Source organism: Hylobates moloch, unplaced genomic scaffold, assembly GCF_009828535.3.
Source record: "Hylobates moloch isolate HMO894 unplaced genomic scaffold, HMol_V3 SCAFFOLD_4, whole genome shotgun sequence".
Classification (NCBI taxonomy): Eukaryota; Metazoa; Chordata; class Mammalia; order Primates; family Hylobatidae; genus Hylobates; species Hylobates moloch.
In genome coordinates, this window is record NW_026652279.1 from 164,212,665 (window position 1) to 164,237,490 (window position 24,826).

Here is a 24,826-nt window from a genome sequence, read left to right on the forward strand (position 1 = left end):
CAGGCCTGTGATGGGAAGGGATGCTGTGAAGTCTCTGACATGCCCTGGAGACATTTTCCAAATTGTGTTGGTGATTAACATTTGGCTCCTTGTTACTTATGCAAATTTCTGCAGCCATCTTGAATTTCTCCTCCAAAAATGGGTTTTTCTTTTTTATTGCATCATCAGGCTGCAAATTTTCCAAACCTTTACGCTCTGCTTTCTTTTGAATGCTTTACTGCTTAGAATTTTCTTCCACCAGATACCCTAAATCCTCTTTCTCAAGTTCAAAGCTCATATAGCATATTTGCTTTGAGTGTCTTACTTCTTTATTAGCTAACTTAAATAAGATCTGTTTCATACCATTGTATATTCAGGCAGAATTAAGAGAATGCCAGTATTGTTTAATGAATATAGAGTTTTGAATTTGCAGATGAATATAGTTCTGGGGACATGGTCCAAATATCCACATGGAAAATGCTTCACGAGTATTTTTCCTTTTTGTCAGTTGAACAAGGCTAATATGTATGTTTGGACTAAAGCATGCTGTGAGGCCTGCTATATTTTACTCTATAAAGCAAAACCCAAGTTTGTGATTCTAAGGGAAGATTGAACCTCACATGTGCTTCAGCATTATAGGAAGTAATGCAAAGAAGAGGGTGACAGGGAAAGACAGATTGAAAATCTGTGGGCCATTGATATGAAAAGAGGGATTCTTTGTCACGTTGCCTAGACCTCAATCCTGCAAGCAAGGCCACAGACAGAGAGCAGGGAGGTTTATTTTACACTTCTGCACTGCCAGCTTTACCTACAGGCACACATTTACTTCTCAACCCTCTCTCAGTATGTAGATTTCATTAGTCATAGTTTACAATTAAGGAAACTGAGATTAAAAATCTGCCCAAGGCCATTCAGTTATGAATTTTCAGAACATTCAAATCATCACTTTTTTATTATAAAATTCATAATTTAACCCATATTTTTTTTTATTTTTAGTAAGAAAGAACTTTTTTTTTTGTTGGTTTGCTTTTTGTTTTTTGTTTATGAAATCAAGTATTTTTTTATTTTTTATTTTATATATATATTTTTATTACACTTTAAGTTCTAGGGTACATATGCACAATGTGTTAGGTTTGTTACATATATATACATGTACCATGTTGGTGTGCTGCACCCAGTAACTCATCATTTACATTAGGTATATCTCCTAATGCTATCTCTCCCCCCTCTGCCTACCCCATGACAGGCTCCAGTGTGTGATGTTCCCATTCCTGTGTCCATGTGTTCTCATTGTTCAATTCCCACCTATGAGTGAGAACATGCAGTGTTGGGTTTTTGGTCCTTGTGATAGTTTGTTGAGAATGATGGTTTCCAGCTTCATCCATGTCCCTACAAAGGACATGAACTCATCATTTTTTATGGCTGCATAGTATTCCTTGGTGTATATGTGCCACATTTTCTTAATCCAGTCTATCATTGTTGGACATTTGGGTTGGTTCCAAGTCTTTGCTATTGTGAATAGTGCCGCAATAAACATACATGTTCATGTGTCTTTATAGCAGCATGATTTATAATCCTTTGGGTATATATCCAGTAATGGGATGGCTGGGTCAAATGGTATTTATAGTCCTAGATCCCTGAGGAATCGCCACACTGACTTCCACAATGGTTGAACTAGTTTACAGTCCCACCAACAGTGTAAAAGTGTTCTTATTTCTCCACATCCTCTCCAGCACCTGTTGTTTCCTGACTTTTTAATGATGGCCATTCTAACTGGTGTGAGATGATATCTCATTGTGGTTTTGAGTTGCATGATTGTATATCTAGAAAACCCCATTGTCTCAGCCCAAAGTCTCCTTAAGCTGATAAGCAACTTCAGCAAAGTCTCAGGATATAAAATCAATGTGCAAAAATCACAAGCATTCTTATACACCAATAACAGACAAACAGAGAGCCAAATCATGAGTGAACTCCCATTCACAATTGCTTCAAAGAGAATAAAATACCTAGGAATTCAACTTACAAGGGATGTGAAAGACCTCTTCAAGGAGAACTACAAACCACTGCTCAATGAAATAAAAGAGGACACAAACAAATGGAATAATATTCCATGCTCATGGTTAGGAAGAATCAATATCGTGAAAATGGCCAAGGTAATTTATAGTTTCAATGCCATCCCCATCAAGCTACCAATGACTTTCTTCACAGAATTGGAAAAAACTACTTTAAAGCTCATATGGAACCAAAAAAGAGCCTGCATCGCCAAGATAATCTTAAGCCAAAAGAACAAAGCTGGAGGCATCACGCTACCTGACTTCAAACTATACTACAACGCTACAGTAACCAAAACAGTATGGTACTGGTACCAAAACAGAGATATAGACCAATGGAACAGAACAGAGCCCTCAGAAATAATACCACACATCTACAACTATGTGATCTTAGACAAACCTGACAAAATCAAGAAATGGGGAAAGGATTCCCTATTTAATAAATGGTGCTGGGAAAACTGACTAGCCATATGTAGAAAGCTGAAACTGGATCCCTTCCTTACACCTTATACAAAAATTAATTCAAGATGGATTAAAGACTTAAGTGTTAGACCTAAAACCATAAAAACCCTAGAATTTAACCCATATTTCATGTGTTTGTGGGTGCATGAATGTGTATAAATTTTGATACCTGTATAAGACAAAAATGCACAATATGTAATCACATCTGTCTACTAACCAAAGAATATGCTTCTGATGTTTATTTCATTTGTTTATGAAATCATAATAGTAAAATTTCACGGACAATATTCATTGGATCCTAATTTTGTCATCAAATTTTGCTTAACGTATTGACATGTGCTTTATTGTCACCTTGTTTAGGTCTTTGTTGAAAATTATAGAAATGTTTAATTCACTAATTTATCATAGTTTCTATTTCATAAGAACTGTGCCACTTGGTGAAAATAATAAACAGATTGTATGTTTCCCTATTTAAAATAATTCCCCATACATTCCATATATATTTCCTTTAATTTTCATGTAGAGGTTGTAAAATATATCTATTAAATATATTATTTTATTAAAATATAGTATGTGGCATGGGATTTTAAAAATGTTTTTTTTACAAAAGCACTAAAATTATAACTTTCAAATATTATAGACTTCTTTATGCACAATATTTATTCATAAGCAAATCCGAAATAAATGACTACATACATTTTACTCTCAAAGGACAAGTTTGAGTGAGCATCTTTACAAATTGAAGCAGTGGAATTTGCTAAGAATCTGATTTAATGTGTATAACTCTATTTAAAATTTAATCATTACCATAATAAAGACATCATTATAGAATGATAATCCAAATGGCAATTAACTTTTCAATTTTTTTTCTTCAAGGTCAACATGGTGGCAGAGCAGCCTGTTCCTTTCTTTGCTTTGTGACATTCCATTTCATTGTGCTAAACGTTCATAGCATAGATTGATATGGCTTTTGGCCTTGCTCTCTGAGTTGGATCAGAATATTGGTGGTTAGCGGCAGTGAAATTAATGAGCCTACCACTCTGCCTCATTCTCCACTTCCCTCTTTAAATGGTAATTACAGTGACACCATTCATGTTACTGTGGTTAAGCATTTTCATGAGAAAAACCAGTCTTTTTTCCAAGAGTAATATTTCACCTATAAAACCAATCTACAAATTTAAATTTGAAAGAAAAGATACAAACCAATAACACTGATATTGTAAGCTTGAGAGTAAAATTGAGAAACAGTAAAAACAGGGCAGCCACGTCATGTAGTGCATGTTGTGCACTGAACAATTCCAGAGAATGTGATCTGCATGGAACTATACATCATCATTTTCATTTTATTAATTAGTTTAAGCAACTTACAAGTAACTCAGGAAATAGACTACAGTTGTGATAGGCTAAAATTCAGTTGATGAATAAATACTTTAGAAATAGGCTGGGCGTGGTGGCTCACGCCTGTAATCCCAGCACTTCAGGAGGCTGAGGTGGGCAGATCATGAGGTCAACACATAGAGATCATCTTGGCCAACCTGATGAAATGTCGTCTCTGCTAAAAATACAAAAATCAGCTGGGTATGATGGCATGCGCCTGTAGTCCCAGCTACTCGGGAGGCTGAGGCAGGAGAATTGCTTGAACCCAGGAGGAGGAGGTTGCAGTGAACCAAGATCACACCACTGCACTCCAGCATGGCAATGGAGTGAGATGCCATCTCAAAAATAAATAAATAAATAAAGTGCATTAAAATTATAGATGACAGGTGAAGTCTTAAAGAAAACTCATCTATTGTGTTGAACACTGGGTATGGCAGTTCAGGCAGAGACAGCAGCTACTAAAGGTGATATAAAAGCTGATGACTAATGGACTGAAAGTTTATATTGCATAATATAGGAGTGAGAGTTCACAGGAGCATTATTTTTTTCTTCTACACTTTAATTCCTATATTTGTAACCAGGAAGTAAAGATTTTCTTTATAGCTGGGGCTTAGGCAGCAGGCAAGGTGCATCAATTGCCCTGAGCCATTGGAATTAACTAAATATGTTTATTTAGAGACTAATTCTTCCATCATGACAGATGGTGCATTGAATATGGCATTGTCTGTTTTTTAGAGCATACTTTCTGGGCTTCAGGTGTTTATTTAGGCCATGATATCAAGTGCTCTAAAATTTCACTCCTTAGTGGTAACAAATTAATTTTAAGCATCTTTCTTTTGTAATTGGAGGCAATTTCATTGAACCACATATAAAGGCCATTATAATTAGGATCTATCAACTGAAAAGAAAAATAACATTTTGCAGAGATTGCCTTTCCTCTACTACGTTCTTTTAAATTCTTAAACATCCATTTGGGTTTATTTATTGGGTTTCCCCACTAAAGATATAAGTAAGCTTGCCTTTGTTTTACAACTGAAAATAGTTCGGCCAAGAAGAAAGAGCTGCACCCCGAGGGAAGGAGAATGAAGAAAGAGTCCGGGGCATGGTGAGCTATGCTGGGGTCCTAGGGAATCTCAGAGACTGATTTCCCTAAAAAAGGTACTTGGACATTCCAGACCAAAGGCCATCCCAAGGGTGAACACCTGAACTCCCATGGCGTGCTTGTTACTCTCTGAAATGCCTGGGGCTGCAATAGTCACAGGAATGACCAGGGAAAGAGGATACAAATCAGGACTTTTTACACATTAGACCTTGAAGTCCAAAATGTAGGACTGTGCCTCAGCCTTCTTTTTTACCACATGCCTGGGAATATTCCTTGCACCTGGTGGCTGCTTAAGGCAAGTTTTTTAAATGAAAGAATAAATACATGATTGCGTTTCCACACACATTGTCTCATTTGATTCTCACAACAGGCTCCCTTGAATTTTATTTTAATGAGTACTACTGAACACCAAGAAGGCTGACAAATATAATTAAGAGAATGTCTCTGACATCAAGTAGGCATCTAAGTTGCCGGTATACTATGGACACATAAAGGTGTGCTGAATCAAAACCGTGGCTGAATCTAACTTTGTGGGGTGTAAGGGAGTAGTGGGGGGACAGGAGGAAGGATTTGCAGACTAACACTATGTATACCTGGAGTCTTGAAAGATAAGCAAACATTCTTAATAATTGAAGTTATTTCAAGAAAGAGGCTCCATGTCAGTGCATACCTAATCACCTAGGGAGATTATATTAAAATGCAGATCATTCCGATTCAGCAGATCTGGGGTGGGATTTGCAATTTTGCATTTCTAATAGGTCTTAGGTGATGCGGATGCTGCTGGTCCATGAACCATACTTTGAGTGTCAAGACTCCAAAAAAGTCACATGTAAAGAAATATAAACAGTGTATCACATGCAGATCATTGTTTTCAAAGTGATGGGCATGTGTCCCGTGGGACATGTAAGGTGGGCATGGGAAGGAGATATCACAGCTTCTTTTATTTTCATGTTAACGTCCAAAAGTTTCTATTTTTGTTTATGTTTAGCAAACACAACATATTTAAGTGATAAAACATGCATAAGACTAGCAAAATTATATATCTATATTTGAGTGTGTGTTCAACTTTTTACTTATGAGGAGGTTAATGCTAAAATAACAAAATGAGAAGTGCAGGCAGAACTGGTGTAGAGCCCAGGAAAAGACAAGGCATAGATTGCTAGCTCATTTTTAAGATGAACACACTGAAGCTCTGAAGTGTCAACTGATCTGCCCAAGTTCGCAAAGCTGAGGCCTGAATACAGACCTTTTGACTCCAAGTCTAGTGCTCTTTCCTCTCCTCTGTGCTTGGGCACTTGGCTAGAGAACAGAGCCATAAAACAAAGCACAAGGGGAACATCTTCACCTACAAATGCACCTTTCTTCTGACCTCCAATAAAACACAAGCAGAAAAGGAAAGTTGCAAAAGCCAGATTGTCTTACATAAGCATCTCATTTGAGATAAAACCTTCCTTGCTGGTATCATTAATCACCTTACCTCTTCCCTTCCTCTAGGAATCCCTGGTGACAGAGCAACCCAAGCTGTTTTGTGTCTGTATTGCAGCTATCTCAAGATCAATTAGTATTTTTCACAAAGCTGTCATGTAGGAAGACGATAGGGGGTGCAGACAAAGTCAACTGTTGAGAGGCCACAGTGTACAGTTGAGTAGTCCGTGAGGACACGGACACGGCCTCCTGACATCTTATGGTGTCAGCCTGAGCTTTGAATATGGCCATTTATGATTTTATGGTAATGAAAGAACAAAGCCATAAACTAGGGAGCAGGGGTAGAGAGTGACATTAGCCATGGAGGTGCTTGCTTTGTTAGCTGTCTTGCAAACAAGATGAATTCTATTTTAACATTGCAAAAGGCCTTTAGCAAGTCACCTCCTGAGAGTCAGCCTCTACGGATGTACTGGACTTGCCTGCCCAGCAAATGAAAAACAAAAAGCACATGCAACATTAACAAACAATTAAAAAATATTTGGAATGCATGCATGTGCTCTCCTTTGCCTCTGTATCCAGAGCTTTCTCTTTTGTTATTTTTGTTACTTTCTTAGGCCCTGCAGGCATTGGAGGTTTGAACTTGCAAGATACTCAACTCCTTCCAAGGGCTGACCTGACGTCTCTGACTAAAGACTTCTTAGAGAATAGACTCTCATGAGTCCTTTACCATTTTGTGTTGAATCATTCTTTAATACCTCTTCAACATGATTATGAACCCCTCTAAGTAATTTACTCTTGATTGATTGATTGATTGATTCCCTCACTCAGTTATTTGATTATTAACTTTAGCCAGCTAGCCTTATCTAGCACCTACCAAGTGCTGGTGATGGTGAGAAATGCGGGAGAAATAGTATAACCGCCACCCTCACCTATGAAAAGTACCATTCTAGTGGGGTGGCAGATACGCAGGTAATCACAGTCCAGTGGGATGCCTGCTGGCATGGAATAGAACCAGTGATGGAGAGAAACTGGTTTTTGGTTTCAGGTCTTGCATTTGTCAGCAGTGGGAGATGATACTTCCAAAGGGCTTTATGATTTCTGGGGACACCAGCAAATGCAATAATAGAGGAGAGGAAGGTGGGATTTACTGCATATTGAGCTTGTTATAACTATATTATATATAAATATATGCACACATAATACCCACCCATGTACATACACACATATATGTATAGATATACTTACAGATATAAGGACACATAATACTTATATAAGAAATCTAAAATAGTTAAACTCATAGAAGCAGAGAGGAGGATGGGGGTTGCCAGAGATGAAGGAGAGCGGGCTATGGCAAAGTGATGGTTAAGGATGCAAAGTTTCAGTTATGCAAGATAAATGAATTCTGGAGATCAGGTATTTAGCATAACACCTATAGCTAACAACATACATATATACATATATGCATAGGTACATATGTACATATATGCATAGGTACATATGTACATATATGCATAGGCACATATGCACATATATGCATAGGCACATATGCACATATCTACACAAACACACATGCACACATATACATAGACATGAAAAATATAAATAAACAGTACATATATAAAAATGTATTTTTCTTTTTTATGGCAAGAACACAACATCTAGTCTCAGCAATTTTAAGTATACACTACAGTATTTTTAGTTATAGGCGCTAATGCTGGATAGCAGATACCTAAAACTTCTGTATCTTGCATAATTGAAACTTTGTACCCTTAACCATCACCTCCTTATTTCCCCCTCAGCTTCATCACTGGTGGCCTCCATTCTACTCTCTGCTTCTATGAGTTTGACTAGTTTTGATTTCACATATAAGTGAGATCATATAGTGTTTATTTTTCTGTGTCTGGTTTATTTCTCCTAGCATAACATTCTCCAGGTTCTTCCATATTGTTGCAAGGATATTTAAAAAAAAATTTATTCACAGCTATCCTGAGGCATTAATATTTCCCTCTTACAAACAATTAGATTAAAATGTAGAAATTCTGAAAACTTGCCAAAGTTACTCTGAATCCATACAGTTTTGGCTCTGAAGCCAGCATTTCGGAAAGCATTTCCTTAAAATGAAGACACGAAGCCCAGTTCCTAGCACCTTCCCATAAATGTTTTAATTGAGTTTATAGAAAAGAAGCACTGTAGTTGCTCTTGCAAGTTTTCGTGGGTTACGGGAGCTACTTGCTTTCTCCCTTTTGCACCCAGATTCCTAGATTCTGGGTCCCAGATCCTTTCTTAGATTCTGGGTCCCAGACTTTTTTCTGAGATTCTGGGTCACTGTAGAAACGCAGCACAGTTCTAACCCCTTTCCTGGGAGCTAATTTCTCAATGAAGGGACTAGTCAGCCAGGCCAAGGAGTGACTGCCCAGGTGGCAAATGTTTCTAAGTTAGTGATTCCTTTTTAGAGCATTTGGGCCTTAGACAATTCAGTTTCAAAGATTCAGAAATCACATTTTTAAATGTCAAGAGGGTATGCATTGTATTATGCTATGAATTGCTCAGTAGCCGTGAATCTGACATGTTGAAAAAGTATTTTCATGGGCAAGAATGGAAACGAAGAGGAGTTTCAACCTAATGACAATTTCAGGGTTTTACATGTGAAATGTATGCACTCTCAGGTCTGAGGTTTGAGAAGCCCACTTACTAGAAGGAGAAGGAAAGGAGGGGCTCAGTGAGGCATCAAAGCCCTTTTCATTTTCCCAGCCTACAGAGAATACAGTTCTTTATTCCGTAACTCTTAGACCACCAGCTTCCTCCAGGGCATCTCAAGCTGTTTCAATCCAGCCTCCAATCCTCCTCTATTTGGTGAAAGCATAAGCGTAGAAAAATAGTGTCTTCACAGAAGGCACCATGAGCACTTGGGTTTACAGTGTCTTAGATACTTGTGGTACATGATGCCCAAGTTGGAGAACAGAACCATCCACACCAGAAAGTCATACTGTCTTAGAGAAAAGTCTTGGGGCCTGGACTGGCGTCACTTCTGGTGGGAAATTGTGGATGAGATGCTGGAATCCCACAAAGGCAAAGGCAAGTCTTCACTTGCTGAGAAAACAAGGAATAGTGAGAGTTCCCTGGTCCCTGGGAGCAGTGGTGGGAAAGCTCATGGGATGAATGCTAAGACTCAGCTCCTGTGGGCAGCGTGTGTTCTGACTGGTGGTCCTGGACTGGTCTCATGGGGACTACTCTTCCTTTTAAAGCACATTTCTCAAATTTATCCCCAACTCCTGCTCCATGTTCCCTCAGATCCCCACAGTTCATCATCCTTCCTCTCCTCCAGAGGTACTGCCTTCCTTTTTCCTGCGTCTTCCGATATGTTCTTTCATAATAGCGCTTGATGGTCCAATTTTTCTACAATTATAACGAGTGAGTTTTTCTTAGACAGCAGGAAAGACTTTTTATGTAAATACTACCAGGAATGTGGAGAATGGGAAAGAGGGAAACATTTTCATTTCTTTTACATTTTTATTTGTATGATAAAGAGAAAAAATTCACATTGCCCTGTTAAAGCATTATTCTTATCTCGTATTTGGAACCTAACTCTAAGGGAACCTACATAATAATATACCTTGACACAATGTGGTATATTAGAAAAAAGTCTCTACATTTCTTAGAAAAGTCATTCAAATACATTAACATCATTATTTCACCTGTGAAGGCATCTCCAGCCCCTCTAGATGAAACTGAACATCCGTCCTGTCTGTGGCCACTGTGCCTATCACATCCTTCTCCTTTAATATTTATCTTATTATTTTGCATTTACACAATTTTGTGTTTTCTGTAGTAGTCTTCAAATTTCTCAAGGGTAGAAGTGCTGCTGCTTTCACCATAGTATACTGAGGGTTAAGCAAAATATCAGGGAAATGGAAGTGCTTAATAAACATTCATTGAAAAATTCCTTAAAGATCATAAAAATACTTCAGTTCATTCAAAGGTTATTGGGCACTTAATATGTATGAAGTAGATGTATACGAAGTTACATAATTTCCCAAACTGACTAGGTTAGGGGATTTTTGGTGTCTAATCAACTGAAGCTTCAGCTTTGCCATTGAATAAGACAAACTATTCTGCGATTTATTTGAGTCCCTATGTGACATTAAAAAGGACCCAGATTCAAGTTACACTGTCACTAATTAAGGGAGCTGTGGTAGTTTCTGTAATCTCTGGGTCCATGTCTTCTTCCAAAAATTAGTGAAACAGAGAATTATTTCTTAGTTCACATATAGCACCAAAATTCTATGCTTTCATGTGTAAGAATGGTATGCAGTTGCTCCAAGAAGTGGGAATATTTTACTATAAAGCTGCTCCATGCAGCTTTGTGAAAACAGCAATTGTGTACACTTATACAGTTAGTCATAATGTTATAAGATGAAAACTTTTCTCTCATTTTTTTGTAAAGAAACTGTCTTAGTGACAATGCAGAATACTATCAAAAGCAGTACCTAAATTGAGGAGACTCTCAGACTCAATACCTTTTGTAAGATTCAGTGAAATTTTTCTGCTCTTACTTTGGGAAGAAGAAATTGGAAAATTACTGTTAGCTCACAAAGAAGGAAAATAACAGTGTGTCTTAGCCATTAACATACTACCAAATCAAGGTGTTTATTTCAAAAGAGTCAGAACATCTAGTTCTAAAAGTTAGGGTTTTTTGAAAAAAGTAGAATCTGCAAAGACAATAATATATGTGTTCACAGCCTGCATCTCAGTGATATGTTTGTGGGCACGTTCCTATCATGTTAAAGAGGCTTTTGCCACTGCATGGCCCCAGTGACAGCTGGATCCACAAACAGCAGTTCATCAATTGATTGCAGGTGTTTCCCCTTGGAAAATAAAAACTGCATGTTCATACCAGGAGGTGAGGGAAAATCGATTTTCAACAGCCACACAATCTGGTGAGTTCTGAAATATGGCTTTGGGAAGCAAATTCTCTTGCTGCTGGTTGCATACGTAAATACATTCTATTTATGAAATTTAGAGCCAAAGACAGCAATAGCAATAAGGATTCATAAACTGGAAATTAAAACTACAGTACACCTAGAAAGGGACGAAACCTTATTTCCTAATTAATAGAAAATAAAATCTGAAAATATTAAATGTCAGTATCCATAATTATCCTTTTGGAAGTCATTTATATCCACATTGTATTAAGTTCCTCTCTAAAATATTTTTTAGCATCCATAGAAGAACAATTTGATGAAAAAGATGCCTAATTTCAATTTAGGAGCCTGCCCAGTAATGTACGTAATCTTATATTCCCTAAGTTTGAGATTTCATTGTATATGCTATTTGATCTCTCCAATAGATGCTTGATTCAGTCATGCCTTATTGGGCCTCCTGAGTTTGTCAAATGTGCCTTTCTTCTTGGTAAACCTCTTTAGACTTTGAGTGAAGATCTACTTTTTTCTGCCAATTAACCTGCCTACCCTTATCCTTTCTCACCACAGTCTGCTGTAGATGATTCCACCAACACCATATTTCATCAGCATTTTTCACACCTTGGGCCAGCTGTCTTAGGTTCTAAAGAAGAATACTGTTATACCCAGGAAACCTAATTTCCAAAGTTGAAATTTATTCCTTGGAAAATAACTATACATAATGGGCTACTTATGGATGGTAGTTTGCATGCTCAGTGATAAATTTACAAATGTATTCCTGCTCAAATACCTGTTGAAAACCCAGAACCCTAGGGCTAGTTTCCGTGAACATTTCCTAGTTTCTATTATGTTAAATATAAGAACTATATGTTTATGAGATATCTTCATGTTCTCAAATATATCCATCTCAGCTTCAGCACGACTGACATTTGGGGACAAATAATTCCTTATTAAGGTGCTGTCCTTATGCGTTGTGGAATGTATAGCAAATCATTGGCCTCTGCAAAGCAGATGCCAGGAGCAACCCTTTCCACTACTCCCAGAGTTGTGTTTCCATATGTCTCTTTGGGGGCAAAATTATTCCCAGCTGAGAACCATTGTTCTAGAGCTTACATGGAAGAAAATATTTCACTTTCCTCGCTCTGTGCATACTTTATAACAAGTGGCAGTGGGAAATCAAGAAATAGAAATTCCTTTGCTCGTTTCCTCTGCCAAATTTTGAGGACCATGCCAGTTAGAGAGAGAGTATTCTGAGTTACTTTTAGCTAGGACCAGGAGACATATCTTTTAGTGGCTTTTTTTTTTCTCACTATTTCTGTGAATTTGAACGAGTTTCTAAAACTCTGAAGACTTTGGATTCCTCATTTACAAGTTAGAAGTATTGACAGAATAGAGTGTTCCATGTTCTTTATAATGCAGTGAATCTTTACTACCCACTTTACTCATTTGTTTTAAGGATAAATGGTGATACATGCAAATAAAATCAAAAGTTTACAGTTAAAATGCCTGTAGGAATGTAAGCACTACCTTTTCAGGTCATTCCTAATATCTTCCAATCTGTTACCTTTCCATCCCTTCATAAGCCCAACTTAAAACTCATTCTTTCTAGAAGCACTTTCTCAGTTAAGTTGTCCCTAATTCCAAATTGTGTAACTCTTGTTTTGGAATTTTCTTCAGAGCCAGTCTGTGAGTCATTCAAGGAAATAAGTCTCATTACTTTGGAATCACACTTCGTTTGGGACCCCAGATAGAATTACATGGCTTGATCACTCCCTTAATTCACTAGGTTTGGTTTAAAAAGACTTCCAGTATTTCCAACACGAAAATCAATATTCAAAAGATGAAGATTTGTCACCTTTGCCTAAGATGGAAAGATTGTGCCACAGGCTGTGAGGAGAATGGCAAAGGGGAGAGTTCATATGGTTTTGAGGCACAGAACCTTGAGAGACTGAGTATACTGGTAGTGAAAATAATCACTTTGAAGGTGGATTATTACTATTGGAGTTTAGTTTGAGTTTGAACAACTTATTGCACAAATTTTTCTGAGTCACATGTGTGTATGAGGTTATTTATCCTTACGTATCTGTTTCGCCTGTTAATTTGTGGCTCCTGTCCTCAACTTTCTTGCATCTCCTGTTCTGTGTGCTCTCTTGGATTAGCCACCACCTTAGCTAAACCTGACTCTGTTTTTAACCTGTGCTTTCTCTTATGCATTTCAATGTGGCCAAAGTAAAATACAGATCCTCTTGATAGTCTCACTTTAAATGCATAACCAGGAACCCCAAGTGAGCTTTCAATACTGCCTGACAACCTTCTTCTATTTCCCTATTTCATGGATGTATCTTTCTTCCAACCTAGACTATTCTTTCTTGCTTCCTTTCCTTTTTTTAAACCTCTCCTACCTTCTCTGTCACCATTACTCTGAACTGATGACCTTGATTTCTACCATACTGAGACAAATGAAGTAATCAAGAGAATGTCCACAGACCCTATCATGTCTTGAGCCTCCCTGCCAGTTATGGTACCTCTTGTATGCTTTCTGCTAATAGCTGAGCTACCCCTACTCCTATCCAGAATCAATTCATCCACTGTGCATGAGCGCCCACCTCCCCTGGCCTTTGAAGAGGCTGCTCCAGGGCATCTACCTTCTCCAATCGGCATCATTCTTTTCCCCTTTACTGGATCATTCTCTTTAGCATAGAAATATGTCTTAAAAACACCAATCCCTTGATCCCAGTCCCCTTTGCCATTAGCTTCTCAGACCTCTGTCTCTCAGGTTAGCAAATCTTCCTGAGAAAGTACTTTACATTCTTCCCATCATCTCCGACATTCACTCCAGCCAGGCATATGCCTTCACTGTAACACCAAAACTGCTCTTGTCAAAGGCACCAATTGGCCTCATTGTGGCTACATGCAATAGGAACTCTTCAGTATTTATGTTACTCAGCCAAGTGACAGAATATATAGTTGTTCATCGCTTCCTCCTCTCTGAAATACTTACTTTGCTTGCTTTCCGGATTCCCTTTTCTTTTGATTTTTCTCCTTGTTGCTGCTTCTCAGTCTCTTGTTTGTTCTTCCTCTTCTTGGCTTTTCAATATTAGAGTACCCAGGGCTTATGCTAAATCATCTTTCTCTTCTATAGCTATTGATATGGTTTGGATCTGTGTCCTCACCCAAATCTCATGTCAAATTCTCATGTCAAATTGTATTCACAATTTGGAGTGGGGCCTCGTGGGAGGTGATTGAATCATATGGATGGAGTTCTTATGAGTGGATTAGCAATAGTCCTTCAGTGCTGTTCTGGTGAGAGTGAGTGAGTGGTTGTGAGATCTGGTTGTTTAAAAGTGTGTCACCTCCCTTTGCTCTCTCTCTCCCTCCTGCTCCAGCCACGTAAGATGTGCCTGCTTCCCCTTCACCTTCTACCATGATCGTAAGTTTCCCAAGGCCTCCCCAGAGACAGAAGCCACTATGCTTCCTGTATAGCTTGCAGGACCACGAGCCAATTAAAACTCTTTTGTTATACATTACCCAGTCTCAGGTATTTCTTTATAGCAGTGCAAGAATGAACTAACACAGCTATCTTTACTTCCTTGGGGTTTATTCATTATTATTTCCTGTGATACCATCTGCATGATAAGGATTCCCAAACATATATCAAAAACCCAGAGTTTTTCCAGCCTTGTATATCATGCTCTTCTTATACATTCTCCACTTGAGTACCAAGTGGGCAGCACCAACTCAGCAAGGGAAAATTGAACTCTTGATCTTCCCTATTATACCAATTCCACCCCTGTTTCTTCTTATCTGTGTTAATAGCAACTTCATCTTTCCAATTTTTCTGGTCAATATCCTTGATTCCTTTCTCTCACACCCCTTGTTCAATCCCCAGGGAATCTTGTCAAATCTACCTGCAAAATATGTCCAGAATCTGGACCACTTCTCACCACTTCCACTGCTACCACCCTGGACCAAACAGAATCACTTATTTTTCTGGAATATTTCAGCAACCGTGTAACTGGAATTCATAATTTTACTCTTGTTCCTTGACGTTCTGTTGTTAACACAATATCCACAGTGATCCCCTTAAGTATCTTGTTCAGTAGTGTACCTTCACTGCTCAAACGATTTTCTTCCCCCTCAGAATAAAAACGTTCATTTTTTTCAGTGGCTTGCAAAGACCTACATGATCTGGCCTCACCTCTGCTTTCTACCTACTTCATCATCTGCAATCCCAATTTACCCCTGCAGTTCAAAACACTGGCCTTCATAATGTTCATCAAACACTCCAGGAACACAGCTTCTCTTGGACATTGCCTCATCTGTCCCCTTCGCCTGGAATCTCTTTTGTGACATTTGCACGGCTGACCCCTTCAGCTCCTTCAGGTACTTCCTGAACTCCGCCTTCTTGCCAAGGGTGACCCTCACCACTCTGAAAGTGCAACCCATGCCCACTGCTTCTCCCTCTCTTGCCTGTACTCCTGATCGTCACCTCTTTCCCCCTATTTTTATAGTACTGATTTTCTTCTCATGTATCATTTATATATTATTATCATCTAGTTGTTTCTCATTGCCTGCCTTCCCCAGGACAATATGAGCTTCAATGAAGGAAGGGAGTTATTTATTTCTTTCCTGTTTTATTCCCTGATTTATTTCAGGACTCAGAATCATACCCAACCCATAATAAGAGTCCAGTGAATATTTTCAAAGCAAACAATAATTAAATGTCTATAAAGAGTTGCCTCTTAGATACGAGTAATCAGTGTCTTTCAGTGAATTCAAACTTGTTTGATGTCATGGATTTCACTTTTTTGCTCATAACCTTTATCAGAATAATTATAACGTATTTATTCCTGCAAAAGATGCTCAATAAATGCTTCCCAGATGATGCACAGTTACAAATATAATGCTTCCAAAGCTAATTTCAGTACAGAGTTCTCTATAAGTCATGTTTTCTACACAATTTTCAGAATATTGAATACAAATGGAGTAGACTTATACGCATGGCAAAGTCATCTTGGAGGACAGAATGTTTCCATTTCTTACTGACTAGCAATTATAACAATGGAAATGTCACTGTGACAATATGCACTGTTGGTAGATAGAAACAATTGTGCAAATAGCTTGAAATTATAAACAGTTTGCATCAAATTATTCGACAACTTTCTCAATGCAGGCATTGATAACTAAATTATATTAATAAGAAAGTAGTGAAAATTAGGAAATTGATGAAACAAAACTTGATTATTTTTAGAAAAGCAGTAGAGAAAGGGGTCACAATTGTGTCAAATTTGTATAATCCTAGAAACCTACGAGGCAGCTGGGACATGGGAACTATGCACAAACTCTGTTGATTGACTGAATCCCAAGTGAGGTGAATGGGCAAGGTAACTGTTAACTGTGAAAACTGAGAAGATCAATAGCACAATTTCTTAGACCCAGTGAGGATGAGCAGGAACAGACCCTTTGTTAACAGCCCGGTTTTGAAGGCTTTTACTTTTCATTGAAAAGAAATCTTACAATGAATCACTCCAGCAGTACATAAAGAATCCTCCTTAATCCTCTCTCCACTTTGTCTCTCATCCCTCTCTGGAATCTCTCTGCCTTATGCAGAGGTAACCACTTTGTATTATTTAGAGTGGCTCTCCTAATCAATTTTATATACATTTACGTCTACATATATGTATGTGCACATAAAGGTATGTACTCCACACAAATGCACATGCATATGTTTTATATATAGTAAGTATAATACATAGTATGTATTGGTTTAGATGTATTATTTTTCCTAATTCTATGTTTTAAAGATATGTATTTGTCATTACCTATGAATCTATCTCATTCTATTTTAAGGCTTCTTAATTTTTAATTTTTATGGGTACATAGAAGGTGTATACACTTAATGTCTCATTCTTAACAATGGCTATATAATATTCCACAGAAGAAATACACCACAGTTGATTGGTTCTTGTAGTATTGGCTGATATTTGAGTTCTTCCAGTTTTTAGAGTTTAGATATAATACAGAAGTGAATATTTTGTGTGCATTTGCCAGTGCTTCCATAGGCCGGAGCTTTGAGAAGCAGAACTACTGGGTCCACAGAATGTGGATTTTACATTTGATACTTGCTGCTAAATCGCCTCCATTAATGTTTCACCACTTTATGTTTCAATCTCTTATGTTTGAGTTTCTATTTCCCCATTCCCTCCCCAAGACTAGATATTACCCATTCTTTTAAATGTTCTCAATCTGATGGGGAGTAGAAAACAACTTCTGGTTACGTCAGGGTATTTTATTTTAAATTCTTTGACATTAGAGGAATTTACAGGTTTAAAAACATACATACCTATTAGTAGATGCCATTGTTTTTTTCCTTTAGCATTTACTACTTTTCCTCATTTTATGTTTTTTCCATTTGCTCAGCTGTTTACCCTAAGACAGGGAATCATTTAGGCTTAGAGAAAAGTGAGAGAGAAGGAAGGAAAATTAACACTTTCTACTCCTCCCTTGCTTTCACTTTTTTGGAAAATAGAAGGAAGAACTTAATATTTTAGAAATCCTAGATTAATGATTATTAGATTTGGTCCCATATGATAATTATTAGGCCCTTCTGGTTCTGTTTAGCTTTGTTTTAGTAGTGATATTAATCTACCCAGCCAGAGGTGTTAATTTAATTGTTCTGAGGCGGAGCTAGAGAATTTTTTTTTTCTTCCTACGTGTTAGTATTGAGAACTCTTATTTTTGGGAAGTCCATATATTTTTCTGGTCTCTGCTCAAAACCTCAGACAGTCAATTTGTTAGAACTGGGGACAGGGAGGATTCGCATAGACCTACTGTAGACACCTAGGTAGGTTGGTGGCTTTTCAAAGTGTGTTTCAGGTTACCTCACTTGCCTAAGTTACCTAGTTTATGCCATATACAGTCTACATTTACTTTTTAAGCAGAAAACAATATTTTGGAATCTCTTTCACTCAATTCTAATATATATGCATACACATTAATTACATATATATAGTATATATATAGTAGTATATATATGGTAGTGTGCATATATGTGTGTGTGATGTGTGTGTGCATATATATATACATATATATATAATAAAATCAAATCATGTATTGTGCTTTGGTTTCAGAATCAGGGTTTTCAGATTCCACCATGGGACCATGGATATTTACCTGGGTAGAATACATGATGAAGGTAATAATTTTCCTTGTTCTTGACCAAAAAAACTGTGTAAGCATTGCGTTTCTCTTGAAAATAACTGCTTAGTGTATCTGTTGGTTTTACAAATATTCTTCTTAATCTACCATTGCACAAAAAACTATCGCAAGACTCATGTTAAAATAACAACATTAATTTATGTTGCTCCCGAATCTGCATCTTTGTCAGCTCTTGGCGGGGACAGCTCACATGCATTCTACAGGATATTGGCAAGGGCAGGCGGCTCACGTGGATGAAGGATCCACAGCCAAGATGACTCCTTCACATGGCTACAAGTTGGTGCTGGTTTTTGGGTCCTCCACATGTGGGCCTCTACCCAAGACTTCCTTATTTTCAAGAGAAAGGCAGCGCTTACAGTGTTGTGGCCAAGAATGAGGGAATTTATTACCTTTGTCATCTCTTCTGCCCCTGTAAATATCCACGGTCCCATGGTAGAACCTGAAAACCTTGATTCTGAACCTGAAACAAATACTTGATCTTATAATTTTTATATATATATATCCTGTATATAGACATTGTATATTATTGAGGTAACCTGAAACACACCTTGAAAAGCCACCAATGTGCTGGTTTTTCTGTTCAAGAGCTGCCAGTGTCTTAAGATCTGGGTACAAAACCCAACACAGCCTCACTTCTGCTGTACTCCATGTCCAAACAGTCTCAGACTCCAGGTTCAAAGGGTGGCAGCATAGATTCACTTCCAGATGGGAAGAAATTCAAACAAACTAAGGCTAAGTTTCTAAAATACTGCATGAAACAAAAATCCCTATTTATAAATTTATTCATTCATTCACATAAAATAAATCTTGGGTGTGTTTTGTAAAACTTTTCATCCCAAACATGATCTTTAGTTTGTAAAAAATAAGAGCATATACTTAGGATAAGCTACTGCCAGCAACACTGCAGGCACATAGATATTGTTACTGAAATTTATCTGCACCTTCCAAAACAATCTTTACTCCTATTGAGTGCTCATCGCCCATCTGAGTAGATGAAAATAAAATTCACTTGATGCATTTTTTTAAGAAACCACACTCTCAGTTCATGCACTTGCTATGATTTATTTTACTGATCGGGTAAAGATTTCAGAGCTGATGAAGTGACATATTCTTGGTCAGTTAGTGACATCCTCTTAAAATAATGAGGACAAGATTTTATTAGTTACTTACATCTTGAATCATTTTTATTTGTTCGGTGTACATTAGGGAGATTTCACCAAGGGATCTGGGTGACAAATTTATGAAACAAATATGAACATTAAAGGGTATCAGTCTAAAAGCAGTTCATTCTACAAACCACTTATAATGACATGTTACATTTTAGCTAAGTTACAAAGCCTCAGTTCTAATTTTTTTTTTAATTAGTTGAGTCTATGTAATAAATATCATAAAGTGCAGATATCTGTGTGAGCTAATATTAAAACTTGCTCTGTTCTGTCCCAAGAAATTCACCTCAGGAGCTGCTGCATGCTTCTCAAGTTGTTTTAATACAACAAAGCAAATGTCACTTTTCTTTTGGTGGCATGGCTCATTTCAAAAGTACCGTGAGCATCTCTGCGAAACCATGCTCAGAGAATAGGAATAGGGATTGCAAATGGCATTTTCAACGAATTCTCTGAGTACATTAATATCTTTTTCCTGGATTGTGAATTCAGGAAACTTTAAAAATTAATACTACTCTTTCACTTTGGGGCCATTATTAAGTAACATAAGGATGACGTGACCACAAGCATGGGGATGTTGGACAGTCAGTCTGGTAACTGAGACAGCTAAGTGACTCGTGGGCAGGGAACATCCACAGTGGGGACACTCTGGAAGAGGGGAGGATTCATGCTCCAGGCATAACGGGACTGAATACTGTGAGATTTCATCACACTACGTAGAACAGCATGCAGTTTAAAACTTATGAATTGCTTATTTCTGAAATTTCCATTTAATATTTTCAGACTGCAGTTAGTTAATCTCGAGTAAATGAAACTTTCGAAAGCGAAGCTGAGGATAAGGGGAACTGCTGTATCTCTAAAATGGGCAGATCTTTTGTATAAGATAATGGTGTCATAAATTTTTCTACAATACAACAAAACTGTATTAACATTAAGGAGTCTACCCCAACCGCACAAAAAATTCATCACTTTGGTACTTTGACCCCTTGACCCCTTAAGTCTTTCATTTATAGAAATGTTTTGGATTTTAGAAACTTGCATTCTCCTTTTTTATTTTTGTAATTCTTGACAATAATACTTCTGAAACCCCCCCACCGCCTTTTTTTTGAGATGGAGTCTCGCTCTATTGCCCAGGCTGGAGTGCAGTGGCATGACTCGGCTCACTGCAACCTCCACTTCCCGGGTTCACACCATTCTTCTGCCTCAGCCTCTGGAGTAGCTGGGACTACAGGCCCCCGCCACCATGCTCGGCTAATTTTTTGTGTTTTTAGTAGAGACGGGGTTTCACCGTGTTAGCCAGGATGGCCTCGATCTCCTGACCTCATGATCTGCCTGCCTCAGCCTCCCACTGAAACCTTTTTAAAATAGTATTTAATCTCCATAAACAGGCTAGTATCTCAAGCCAATTGATGAAATAATCATAACGATACAGCTACTTCCCTTAAGATGATAACATTTGTGAGGAGAACTATTGCTTTTTCTTACCTGCTAAAATTCAGTATTCTCTCTGTGTAGTGTCAGCAAAAGCTGGGCATAAAGAAGAGTTCTGTAGCTGTCGGGGCTGGGGTGTATCCAGGCAGCCCATGGTGGTAGAAAACAATATTTTGGAATCTCTTTCACTCAATTCTAATATATATGCATACACATTAATTACATATATATAGTATATATATAGTAGTATATATATGGTAGTGTGCATATATGTGTGTGTGGTGTGTGTGTGCATATATATATACATATATATATATAATAAAATCAAATCATGTATTGTGCTTTGGCTTCAGAATCAGGGTTTTCAGATTCCACCATGGGACCATGGATATTTACCTGGGTAGAATACATGATGAAGGTAATAATTTTCCTTCCCTTCTCCTTTCTTTCCTAACACATTTTTATTTTATTTTCATTTTCTATTGTTTCTTAACTTTCAAGCAACACCATTAATTCAATGTTTCTTAAGCATCGGTAGTTTTTTTGTCTTAGAGCTACCTCCAAGCCCGTATCAGTAGAAAGTAAATTCAAAAACAAAACTACAGCTTTATAATTTGTTTAGTTTTATGCCTAAGTGAGGCATAGAAAATCACACTGGAGGAAGGGTTATTTGCCTAGATCTGTCTGATTCTAAAATTCATGTTCTTAACCGTTAGCTTACACTACCTCTTAATAACTAAGGCTAAAAAGAATTATTATACTAATTATAAATTCCTAAAATTATAAGGGCTGTGTGGGAGAATTTGACTCTGTTTATCTAAAATCATTTGATCCATGATAAAAAGAGAAATTTTCCCTGCAAACATCATTGCAAAAAATATTTTTGAACGACTTTTTGAATCATGTTTTGTTAATAACAAAATAAACCTATTATTGAATACTCATTATGTGCTAGTATCTTTGCTGGCCTTTTTTTTTTTGGTTAAGATGATTATTTTAGTTTTTAACTGGCATATAAAAATATATGTGTATAGTGTACAACATGTTTTGCTGCATGAATACATTGTGGAATAGTTAACTCAAGCGAATAAACATTTGCATTAAATTGCATACTCATTTTGTGTGTATGGTGAAAACACTTAGAATCTATTATCTTTGCAATTTTAAATTATACATTGTTATTAACTACAGTCACCATAATGTACAATAGATCTCTCGAACATATTCTTCCTGTCTAACTGAATTTTTTGCCCTTTGATCAATATCTTCCCCTGACCCTAAGTCCACCAGCCCTGGTAACCACCAGTCTGTTCTCTGCTTCTGTGAGTTTGACTTTTTAGGTTGCACATAGGAGTGTGTCTGTTCCTGGCCTATTTACTTAGCATGACGCCCTCCAGGCTCATCCATCTGTGTAGTTCATTGGTCCTTCTCATGTTTTAGCTCCCTTCATTGGGACCTCAACCTTATGAGAGAATTATTAGTATTATTCATTTTTATGGTAGAAAATTGAGGAATAAAAATGTGAAGGGCGGCTGGATGCAGTGGCTCACGCCTGTAATCCCAGCACTTTGGGAGGCCGAGGCAGGAGGATCCCAAGGTCAGGAGTTCAAGACCAGCTCGGCCAATATGGTGAAACCCAGTCTCTCCTAAATATACAAAAAGTAGCAGGGCATGGTGGTATACACCGGTAGTCCCAGCTACTCGGGAAGCTGAGACAGGAGAATTACTTGAACCTGGAAGGCGGAGGTTGCCGTGAGCCGAGATAGTGCCATGCACTCCTGCCTGGGCAACAGAGACTCCATCTCAAAAAAAAAAAAAAAAAAAAAGGTGAAGGGCCTGGCCTAAGAGCCTGTAGAGACTGAGAAGATTTGTTAGGTCATCCCAGGCCTGCTTCTTTCTACATTTTGGGTTCCTATTTCTCTTGGACCATCTAGCACAGCATTGTAGGCATATCTTTCCCTTTTTTTTTTTTTTTTTAACTAAGTGCTGTACTATCACTGAGTGCTTTAAATAATGACAAATGGCACATTCCTGACTTAGAACACTAGGAGACTAGAGCAGTGGCCCAACTGGGGGCAATGCCTGGAAACGTTTTTGGTTGTTGTAACTGGGAGGGGCGTGCTCCTGGCATCGAGTAGGCAGAAGCAGGGCCAAGATGCTGCTCAGCCTCTTACAATGCACAGGACAGCTCCCCAGGACAAAGAATCTTCTCGTCCCACATGTCAGTAGTACTGAGGGGGAGAAACTCCGTTCTTCAAAATAAGTTTTTCAATTCCCTATACAGCATTCTTCACTGTAATAGTAAACAGAACGGATATCCTAAACAATAGACTACAAAAATAATTTGGTTGCTAAGTTTGTTTGTTTATTGGTTGGGAAAATAATATAAGTTGGATCTTGGCTCCACTAGCTTTCACAGTCAGTGGCTATTTGTACATGTAAATAATTTTCATCAATTAAATTATAAGGAAACTAATTAAGACATCATAAATTATAACTAAATGTTACTAGGCATCCAAGTTACCTATTCACCTTCTAATTGTGTTTGCATATCTTAAAAATCATGTTTGATTAAGTAAGAGTGTAAATACAACTTGGGATGTGTCCTTTTTTTATAGATACAAAAACCAAAAGTTTCTAAGGCCCAGGATGTCTAATTTCTTAGATAGTCACTAATTCATGTTCCATCTCAAGAAGTTCAAAATGAGAAGGCGGCATTCCAAGGACTACCATGGTTTGGTCCTTTTTTATAATAATTTTAATTCTAATAAGTTCAATTTTTCTAATTCCTTTTTTATGGTACTAAATACCCATACATTTAATCTCTTTCTAATCTTTCTTTCCTCTTCCCCAGTAAATTGGAAGTAGGCACTGCAGAGACACTTGACATTTTAAAACCGGGCTTTGACTGCTGGGATAATAAAGAGGTCTGTTACTGACTGTCCCCATAGTCGGTGAAATATCCTGGCATGTCTCAACCTATACCGTGTTATAATTTCATGATGAATATCTTTACTAAAGGAGACAGATCGTTGTCTTTCAGAAGCACAGGAAGAAAATTAGAAAGTACCAAAGTGGCATGAACTATCTCTTCACAGAAGTAAAGCAAAAAGCCCAAGAACCAAATAGAGATTCAGATAGCTTAAAAATCCTTTTTATTTTTTTAAAGCAAATGACTTATAGTACAAATACACAGTGTACATTATGACATATGTTTGTAGCCTAGGAAAATATGAAACATATGCTTTATTGCAGAACATAATCCATTTAAAAAATAAGAGCCATCTTTTTCTAAGAGCCTAGGGTCTAAAAAACCACTTCTTATTTTTAAGGCTGACTTGTATGTAATTTTGGTAAAGGATTCACTGTTTGCATTTATATGGATTTCTAGTTTTGATTAGTAAACAAGTTATTGAATTTCTACTTATGATTACAAAATGACTGAATTTGCCCCAAACACTGGAAAGTAAAAATGTGGATGGAATTCTTGTTACCACCTCAATATCATTCATTAAGGAGTGGGTTGTCCTCACTAAATATTCACTCCAAAGATGAAAGAGCTAAAGCTATCCAATCGGGGCGAATAATTTCCCCAAGACCTCACTGGAGCAACAGCAACAGCAACACAACTGTAATATTGATTTCTAAGACATCTTCCTCTGCCATCTCTTCATTCATTCTTTGAGCAATATTTACAAA

The 24,826-nt window shown here is 37.5% G+C and overlaps 1 long non-coding RNA gene across 1 annotated transcript in view; it reads right to left on the reverse strand.

Annotated features, from left to right (window-relative positions):
* LOC131383337 (uncharacterized) overlaps positions 1-24,826 on the reverse strand; it is a 173,124-nt gene that overhangs the window by 101,683 nt on the left and 46,615 nt on the right. The window lies entirely within an intron of this gene.